Source organism: Ascaphus truei, chromosome 5 (genome assembly GCF_040206685.1).
Source record: "Ascaphus truei isolate aAscTru1 chromosome 5, aAscTru1.hap1, whole genome shotgun sequence".
Lineage (NCBI taxonomy): Eukaryota > Metazoa > Chordata > Amphibia > Anura > Ascaphidae > Ascaphus > Ascaphus truei.
In genome coordinates, this window is record NC_134487.1 from 303,557,025 (window position 1) to 303,567,044 (window position 10,020).

The 10,020-nt window shown below is 48.7% G+C and overlaps 1 protein-coding gene across 1 annotated transcript in view; it reads right to left on the reverse strand.

The window, feature by feature from the left end:
• The window catches only part of PIK3C2G (phosphatidylinositol-4-phosphate 3-kinase catalytic subunit type 2 gamma), a 218,116-nt gene extending 208,329 nt beyond the window's left edge, over positions 1-9,787 (reverse strand). The window contains exon 1 of the mRNA XM_075599209.1: positions 9,499-9,787. The gene's annotated coding sequence lies outside the window, so the exon portion shown is untranslated. The remainder of the gene's footprint in view (positions 1-9,498) is intronic.
• Positions 9,788-10,020: the final 233 nt, after the last annotated feature.

Consider the following 10,020-nt stretch of genomic DNA (forward strand, 5'->3'; position numbering starts at 1 on the left):
CACACATCCTGAGCACCCCCCCACCTGCTGAGCACTATCCTCTCCCCTCCCACACCTGCTGAGCACTCCCCTCCCACACCTGCTGAGCACTCCCTCCCCCCCCCCACACATGCGGAGCCCTTTTTTTTTATACAATCCTATTGTCTTCCCTCCCACATTGTACTGCACTGAATGTGTTGGTGCCATACAAATGATAGGCACTAGTAATAATAATGGCTTTATCCACAGCAACATTGAAAATTCAGAGGACTAGACATAGGGAATATGACTTCACAAGGTAATACACGCCTGCACATTTCTCGCAAAGAGCCTCAGAACCCCACGTTACATGGGGGTGCGTGCAATAACAGCATTTCACTCTCAGCTGACTGGCATTGAAAAGAAACCCCCCTAAACCTCACTACCCCCCCCTAACCCTCACTAACCCCCCAATAACCCTCACTAACTCTCCCCTTCCCTCCCCCCCCCCCCAAACGCTCACAGCTTGCCGGTCTTATATCTGACAATGTCTCCCCGGTACCAATAACAGATAACCTGGAACGGCACGTTGAAGGGCAATTTAAAGTTCTTATCAGAGATATTTGTAGAGTCTCTAACAATGAAATAATATTGAAATGCATTGAGATCAGGGACTTATAAATCGGGGAGAAAGTTACAACGGATTTTGCAGCTGATATTCTGGGAGTCTGTCTGACAGGTAGTGAGAGCTTGTTCAGAGGCACCACATAAAACTGTGCGGGAGGGGGGGGGGTAACGGATACAGGAACTGCATGGACCCCTCAGTACACAGCCCAGACACTGTTATACCACGTGGTATCTCCGTGGAGCTGGAGCACAGCAGGACTGCTTCACAGAAATGCCAAGAGGAAAGGGGCTCTCCATGTGACCAACCTGGGCAGGTATAAGGTCTTGCCTGAGGACTAGGGTTGCCAGGTGGCTACTCCAAAAATACTGGACACAATGGTGAAAGATGTGACGCACGCGAGAGACACACACAGCTCTCTCCGCTCCATGATGTTTCCTCCTCTCCTTGGCCCCACCCCAGGCTCTTTACACCTTCTCCTGACTGCTGGGTAAAGCAGCCAATCAGGCTGCTCTCCCCTTGCTCGTGGAAATCCCGCGGCCCCCCAAGCCGGTCAGGTCACTATGTCCAGAGAGGTAATACGGATAAATACATGTCCAGTATTACCTCTAATGTCTTACTGGACAGAGTGTCCAAATACAGGGCAGTCCGGTTCAGTACTGGACACCTGGCAACCCTACGATGAGGACATCCCCCAAAAGAACGTAATCCTTTGTCTGTTTTGTGAGGGGGGGACAGGACCCCTGGTCATACTGCACTGGTCTTAATGCAGGCGCTTTCTTAAACATACACTGTATACATAGTATAGATTAGCAACTGCTGTAGGATTTCACTTTTTACTCCTAGGCCATAAATAACAATACAATAGGCAACTGTGATCTAAATATTGTTATTGCAGCATGGATACAAGAAGTAGACCTACCTCTCTGATGTTTCTCATTGTGCTATGAAACATATTGCATATTCTGTATATATGTGCTGAGGCTTCATATACCTGTATCTACAAGATGAGCTATTTATAAGAATGCCTTCCGTGTTCCAGTTCCTGATTGGCCAATGTTCCTTACACATGTTATGGTTCCAGTTAAACAGGTTCGGTCCCTTAATGATTCATATTGCACTTTGGAAAACAACCAGGATCCTGCATTTTTCCGCCTCCCAGACAACATTGCTAGAGTTACAGAAATACAGCTTTCAGTAAGTGGCAAAAGAAGTGTCATTTTTATTTTGTCATTAGAAACAACCAGTTATCTAACAAAGTCTCCCGACAGCAATACGGGGACAAATAGCACTAGAATTGTCCAATAGAAAAAAATGAAATACTACGGCAAGAGGCAGTGCCACGTAGGCCCGAAGTGAACTAGAGGACGTGGCTTGTTTCAGCAATTAAATGTACAGTCTGTTTTGGTGCATTTTTTTTTTATTTAAAGAAAATCAGATACAAAGTACTGTAGACATATGTTCCTTTTTTCAATCTGGTAATGTTCGCATGATAACCGATTGCTTTGTGGGGTTTTACAATCTTTATTTTGTAACTAATACAGGGATCGAAAAATGCTAAAAGCCTAAAATGTTGCCTCTGGCGCCCGTGCTGCGCGGCGTGCTGGCTGCGCGGTCTGTCAGGGGACTATATATGTAAGTAACTCAGCCTAAAGGTTTCCTAGCGCAAGCGCAAAGTAGGATCAGGCGCGCTTTGACCAGCCACAGCGGTGACTGACAGGTCAGCCCGTGCTTTGCCGCTTAGGTTAGTGAGGGGGATCGCTGAACGGGTTGGAGCAGTGGGTGCAAGGGGTGGGTGCTTTGCTGCTTAGGTTAGTGAGGGGATCGCTGAACGGGTTGGAGTAGTGGGTGCAAGGGGTGGGTGCTTTGCCGCTTAGGTTAGTGAGGGGGATCGCTGAACGGGTTGGAGCAGTGGGTGTTAGGGGTGGGTGCTTTGCCGCTTAGGTTAGTGAGGGGATCGCTGAACGGGTTGGAGCAGTGGGTGCAAGGGGTGGGTGCTTTGCCGCTTAGGTTAGTGAGGGGGATCGCTGAACGGGTTGGAGCAGTGGGTGCAAGGGGTGGGTGCTTTGCTGCTTAGGTTAGTGAGGGGATCGCTGAACGGGTTGGAGCAGTGGGTGCAAGGGGTGGGTGCTTTGCCGCTTAGGTTAGTGAGGGGGATCGCTGAACGGGTTGGAGCAGTGGGTGCAAGGGGTGGGTGCTTTGCCGCTTAGGTTAGTGAGGGAGATCGCTGAACGGGTTGGAGCAGTGGGTGCAAGGAGTGGGTGAGGGAGCGAGGCGCAGCTCTACAGATCTCTGTTCAACCCCTTCTCTCAATTCAGACCCGGTGGCAGGGGGAGCGCGGAGCTGTGTGTGTGTCAGTGTGTGTGTATGTGTTAGTTAGGGTGACCAGCTGTCCCGTTTAGCCGGGACAGTCCCGGTTTTTTAATGGCTGTCCCGGCTGCCCCACAATCTTTTAAATGTCCTGTTTTTTTGTGGCTGTTCCGGATTTGGCCATCAGAGCAGGGGGGGCAGCAGAGAGCACAGAATGCAGGCAGAGAGGAGAGCAGGAGAGCAGAGGTCGGTCTGACTGCAGAGGGTGGGGGCGGGGTTAGTGACAGCAGAGGGTGTGGGCGGGGTTAGTGACAGCAGAGGGTGTGGGCGGGGTTAGTGACAGCAGAGGGTGGGGGCTGGGTTAGTGACAGCAGAGGGTGGGGGCTGGGTTAGTGACAGCAGAGGGTGGGGGCGGGGTTAGTGACAGCAGAGGGTGTGGGCGGGGTTAGTGACAGCAGAGGGTGGGGGCTGGGTTAGTGACAGCAGAGGGTGGGGGCTGGGTTAGTGACAGCAGAGGGTGGGGGCTGGGTTAGTGACAGCAGAGGGTGGGGGCGGGGTTAGTGACAGCGGAGCCTCAGCAGTGAGAGCCGGAAGTGATGTGCCTGCTGCCAGTCAAGATGGCTTCCCCCTCTCCCCCCCTCATGCTCCACAGTGACAGGTAGGACAGGAGAGAGAGAGAGAGAGAGAGAGGGAGAGGGAGAGGGAGAGGGAGAGGGAGAGGGAGAGGGAGAGGGAGAGGGTCAGAGAGAGTCAGCGTCACTGGTTCTGTGTGTGTGTGTGTCACTGGTTCTGTGTGTGTGTGTCACTGGTTCTGTGTGTGTGTGTCACTTGGTTCTGTGTGTGTGTGTCACTGGTTCTGTGTGTGTGTCACTGGTTCTGTGTGTGTCACTGGTTCTGTGTGTGTGTGTCACTGGTTCTGTGTGTGTGTCACTGGTTCTGTGTGTGTGTGTGTGTGTCACTGGTTCTGTGTGTGTGTGTGTCACTGGTTCTGTGTGTGTGTGTTACTGGTTCTGTGTGTGTGTGTCACTGGTTCTGTGTATGTGTGTCACTGGTTCTGTGTGTGTGTGTCACTGGTTCTGTGTGTGTGTGTGTGTCACTGGCTCTGTGTGTGTGTGTGTGTGTGTGTGTGTGTGTGTGTGTGTCTCACTGGTTCTGTGTGTGTGTGTCACTGGTTCTGTGTGTGTGTGTGTCACTGGCTCTCTGTGTGTGTGTGTCACTGGCTCTGTGTGTGTGTGTGTGTGTGTGTCACTGGCTCTCTGTGTGTGTGCGTCACTGGCTCTCTGTGTGTGTGTGTCACTGGCTCTGTGTGTGTGTGTCACTGGCTCTCTGTGTGTGTGCGTCACTGGCTCTGTGTGTGTGTGTGTGTGTGTGTCACTGGGTCTGTGTGTGTGTGTGTCTCACTGGCTCTGTGTGTGTGTGTCTCACTGGCTCTGTGTGTGTGTGTCACCGTCTGTGTGTGTGTGTGTGTCCGTGTGTGTGTGTCTCTGTGTGTCAGTGTCTCTGTGTGTGTCACTGGCTCTGTGTGTCAGTGTGGGTCAGTGGCTCTGTGTGTGTCACTGTGTGTGGGTCAGTGGCTCTGTGTGTGTGGGTCAGTGGCTCTGTGTGTGTGTGTGTGGGGGGGGGTCAGTGGCTCTGTGTGTGTGGGTCAGTGGCTCTGTGTGTGTGGGTCAGTGGCTATGTGTGTGGGTCAGTGGCTCTGTGTGTGTGGGTCAGTGGCTCTGTGTGTGTGGGTCAGTGGCTCTGTGTGTGTGGGTCAGTGGCTCTGTGTGTGTGGGTCAGTGGCTCTGGGTGTGTGGGTCAGTGGCTCTGTGTGTGTGGGTCAGTGGCTCTGTGTGTGTGGGTTAGTGGGAGAGGGAGAGGGTCAGAGAGAGTCAGCGTCACTGGTTCTGTGTGTGTGTGTGTCACTGGTTCTGTGTGTGTGTGTGTGTGTCACTGGTTCTGTGTGTGTGTGTCACTGGTTCTGTGTGTGTGTGTCACTGGTTCTGTGTGTGTGTGTCACTGGTTCTGTGTGTGTGTGTCACTTGGTTCTGTGTGTGTGTGTCACTGGTTCTGTGTGTGTGTCACTGGTTCTGTGTGTGTCACTGGTTCTGTGTGTGTGTGTCACTGGTTCTGTGTGTGTGTCACTGGTTCTGTGTGTGTGTGTGTCACTGGTTCTGTGTGTGTGTGTCACTGGTTCTGTGTGTGTGTGTTACTGGTTCTGTGTGTGTGTGTCACTGGTTCTGTGTGTGTGTGTGTGTGTGTCACTGGTTCTGTGTGTGTGTGAGTCACTGGTTCTGTGTGTGTGTGTGTCACTGGTTCTGTGTGTGTGTGTGTCACTGGTTCTGTGTGTGTGTGTCACTGGTTCTGTGTGTGTGTGTCACTGGCTCTGTGTGTGTGTGTGTGTGTGTGTGTCACTGGTTCTGTGTGTGTGTCACTGGTTCTGTGTGTGTGTGTGTGTGTGTCACTGGCTCTCTGTGTGTGTGTGTGTGTGTCACCGTCTGTGTGTGTGTGTCCGTGTGTGTGTGTCTCTGTGTGTCAGTGTCTCTGTGTGTGTCACTGGCTCTGTGTGTCAGTGTGGGTCAGTGGCTCTGTGTGTGTCACTGTGTGTGGGTCAGTGGCTCTGTGTGTGTGGGTCAGTGGCTCTGTGTGTGTGTGGGGGGGGTCAGTGGCTCTGTGTGTGTGGGTCAGTGGCTCTGTGTGTGTGGGTCAGTGGCTCTGTGTGTGTGGGTCAGTGGCTCTGTGTGTGTGGGTCAGTGGCTCTGTGTGTGTGGGTCAGTGGCTCTGTGTGTGTCACTGTGTGTGGGTCAGTGGCTCTGTGTGTGTGGGTCAGTGGCTCTGTGTGTGTGTGGGGGGGGTCAGTGGCTCTGTGTGTGTGGGTCAGTGGCTCTGTGTGTGTGGGTCAGTGGCTCTGTGTGTGTGGGTCAGTGGCTCTGTGTGTGTGGGTCAGTGGCTCTGTGTGTGTGGGTCAGTGGCTCTGTGTGTGTGGGTCAGTGGCTCTGTGTGTGTGGGTCAGTGGCTCTGGGTGTGTGGGTCAGTGGCTCTGTGTGTGTGGGTCAGTGGCTCTGTGTGTGTGGGTTAGTGGCGCTGTGGATGTGTGGGTCAGTGGCTCTGAGGGTGTGTGGGTCAGTGGCTCTGGGTGTGTGGGTCAGTGGCTCTTGTGTGTGTGTGTCAGTGGCTCTTGTGTGTGTGGGTCAGTGGCTCTTGTTTGTGTGGGTCAGTGGCTCTTGTGTGTGTGGGTCAGTGGCTCTGTGTGTGTGCGTCAGTGTGTGTGTGTGTGTGTGTGTGTGTGTGTGTGGTGTGTGGATCAGTGGCTGTGTGTGTGTGGGTCAGTGGCTCTTGTGTGTGTGGGTCAGTGGCTCTTGTGTGTGTGTGGGTCAGTGGCTCTGTATGTGTGGGTCAGTGTGTGTGTGTGTGTGTGTGTGGGTGTGTGGATCAGTGGCTGTGTGTGTGTGTGTGTGTGTGTGTGTGTGTGTGTTTGGGTTAGCGGGTCTGTGGGTCAGTGGCTCTGTGTGTGTGGGTCAGTGGCTCTGTGTGTGTGGGTCAGTGTGTGTGTGTGTGTGTGTGTGTGTTTGGGTTAGTGGGTCTGTGGGTCAGTGGCTCTGTGTGTGTGTGTGTGTGTGTGTGTTGGTCAGTGGCTCTGTGTGTGGGTGTGTTGATCAGTGGCTCTGTGTCTGTGTGTGTGTGGGTGTGTGGGTGTGTGGGTGTGTGGGTGTGTGGGTCAGTGGCTGTGTGTGTGTGTGTGTGTGTGTGTGTGTGTGTGTGTGTGTGTGTGTGTGTGTGTGTGTGTGTGTGTGTGTGTGTGTGTGTGTGTGTGTTTGTGTGTGTGTGTGTAACATTTTTTTAGATTTATTTATTATATATTTATTTATCTTGCCTTTGGCTGTATCCTCCCCTCCAAATTCCGTTAACCTGGCTGCGTGTCGTCACGTAATGCTCATTGCCATAACAACGTGATGCAGCATCAAGTTGACATGACAACGGGACGCATTATGGCGCCGAGGCATCACGTGATGCCACATTGTCATTGCAACATGTCACCGCCTGACGTCAGTGCCTCGTTGTCATGGCAACGGGGGGCGTCACGTGATGTAATTTGTTTTATAAGTAATTTTTTAATGTGTCACGGTTTTTCATTTTGAAAATGTGTGTGTGTGTGTGTGTGTGTGTGTGTGTGTGTGTGTGTGTGTGTGTGTGTGTGTGTGTGTGTGTGTGTGTGTGTGTGTGTGTGTGTGTGTGTGTGTGTGTGTGTGTGTGTAAAACTAGTCACTAGTTTTGCTCCCCCCCCCCGCATAAAAGGTTGTCATCATAATCTTATTTCCACATGACTAACTTTAAAACAAGAGGTGCCTGTCATTGTATATTTACCTGGAAACATATTCCAGAAATAAACAAATAAATAAATGTTTTTTCTGATTTCGGTCTTAAATCCTACAAGTAAATCATCAATTGGTAATGATTCCTTTGTTTGTAGGGTACACATTACAAAATCATTAGCCAAACAGATAAAAGTACAGTACGCACTATATTACTATTAACTTGGTGACAATAAGAACATCGAGAGCACAAATAAGTCACATGCCCTATCTAACGCCATGTTTGCCACATTTCAAATGTGTGCCAATTTTTTTTTAGCAAATGTAGAAAATTTGATCAATTACTCAATTATAAATTTACTCCAAATTGTGAATGGAAAATTGCTATTTTCTTGCACAAAAATTGAAGTGTAAACTTTGATGGCAACATTTCCAAAAAATGTGCGCCAAAAAATTGCAAACTAACAGGACAGGTTCGCACATCTCTAATTACAGTACATTCAATGGCTTTCGATATGTAGCGAGGAAACAGAAAAAGCACCAAAACACAACAACAAACTCCCCAAAATGTAGACTGCGTTTTTTATACAGAAGAAAAGAATATTACAGTGATTTGAAATTGCAATATTTAATAGAAATGGGCACATTTTTCCCACACCTAAGAGAACTTGGTGTATTTCACCCTTTTTATGTCGCTGAAAAGTGTGATTTGATCCAAATGTTGGGAACAAGTTTCCTTAATACAGAAAAGTTAACAGGAATTGCATATTTGTTTAATATTGCTTTCGAAACAACTTTAAACAAGCGAAATACAGAATTTGGAATAGTTTGGGCTGTTGCTAGAGGAATATTTGCAGGTTCTGCTAACTTTTCGAAAGTTCGTTCAAACCTTCGGAGAAGTGGATGGCGACAGATTCTAGTAATTAGGGTGCAGATGTTATTCTTAGTAAATGCACAAGGGAGCACATTTTTAAAGCTGCATTGTAGGTTAACGTCATATGGGTCAGAGAAAGTGGGGCGCCAATTAGAATATATGATGGTACTGTATATGTCATACACAAAGTGATGAGTGTAAGTGGAACTGAAAACACAACCTCCCAATGATAATCAGTGTTGATAGTGCAATCTTGCAGTCGGAGTCAAAATAGGGGGTTATCCAGACCCCCTTAGGACTGTGGGAAAGGGGGAAATTATATATATTTCTAATATATCAATATGCATTTTATACATCTTAACACCGTGTTTAATTCATGTTTCATTTAAAACAAACGTAAACCTGTCTGCTATGGGTGTAATAGGATAACACGGTGTGGTGGGTAATGGCTTAAATAAAATCCCCCAAAGGAAACTCTGTGTGGGAATGTGGGGAAGGGATGATTGTCCTTTTTCCTCTTCCTTACAGACTGTGGGATCTAGATTCTACAGTATATCATGGGTGTCCAACTCCAACCCTCAAGGGTCACCAACAGGCCAGGTATTAGGAATATCCCTGCTTCAGCACAGGTGGCTCAATTAGTGGCTCAGTCTTTCTGACTGAGCCACCTGTGCTGAAGCAGGGATATCCCTGATACCTGGCCTGTTGGTGTCCCTTGAGGGCTGGAGTTGGCCACTCCTGCTATATATAAGCGTAAAGAAAAGTTTGTTGTCTTGGAATTCTCTCTATCGGAGCACTGTCGCTTCCTATTTCAGGAACCGTTTCTTACATCTGGATGCAGAATTCCAGACTTTCGCTATTTCTAATCAAATGGATTTTATTTTGCTGATAAAAAAAAGAATTAAAAGAACGGCGCAGAGAGATGCCGAATTTGATCACCTGTCCACCATGAAACTCCTCTTACCGACACATCTCAAGTCACGGCGAACACGGGGAAAAAGGAAAGCAAAGTACTTTAATATTTTGACACTGGATGAAAATCCTCCAGTTCTGCTCCAAAATATCCTTGTTACTTAGATCTCATATTAAGCAGATGTATGATCCCTCAGCCCAGCGTGAAATCGCAAAGGTGATAATAATAATAATACGGGGAATACAGGGCTGGAAAGGGGACGTAAAACCCGTCCCAAACTTCAGGGAACAATATTTAAAAATAAAAAAAAATTGGATAAACTTTTAGGAATACTCAAAAAATATTTAAACGTCTCATTTTTTTTAAGGAAGCGCAGCAATAAACCTATTAAATATATAGTTTGTTTAATGCCATCCTGCGTGGGAAAGCACCTTTACATTGACGTTGTTTTGCAACCAGCAGTATAGATTTCTGGCTGTATAGCTGTATACTATAACGTTCAGAATGAATAAATATGGCTACTTACCTTTTTGCCCATCAAAGGTGGCTTATGTAGGTCATGTTTAAACGAGTTCATTGAAGAAGAATTTGTAGTGCTGCTGTCAGCGACGGACACCCCTGTGGCTGTGAATAATGACGAGCACAATATGAATAAAATATAGAAGAGCGTATTATCACGGTACAGTTTGTATTTAACTTGGGCAAACAAGGAAAGTGAAACCAAGATAGCAATTGAATTCCAGCAGGACCGGCTATACCCTGAATTGCTGCTATTACAAATATCATAGGTGGAACTACAGAGGCGTGGGAGAGGGAGTAACGACACTGACTGGGAGAGGGAGTAACGACACTGACTGGGAGAGGGAGTAACGACACTGACTGGGAGAGGGAGTAACGACACTGACTGGGAGAGGGAGTAACGACACTGACTGGGAGAGGGAGTAACGACACTGACTGGGAGAGGGAGTAACGACACTGACTGGGAGAGGGAGTAACGACACTGACTGGGAGAGGGAGTAACGACACTGACTGGGAGAGGGAGTAACGA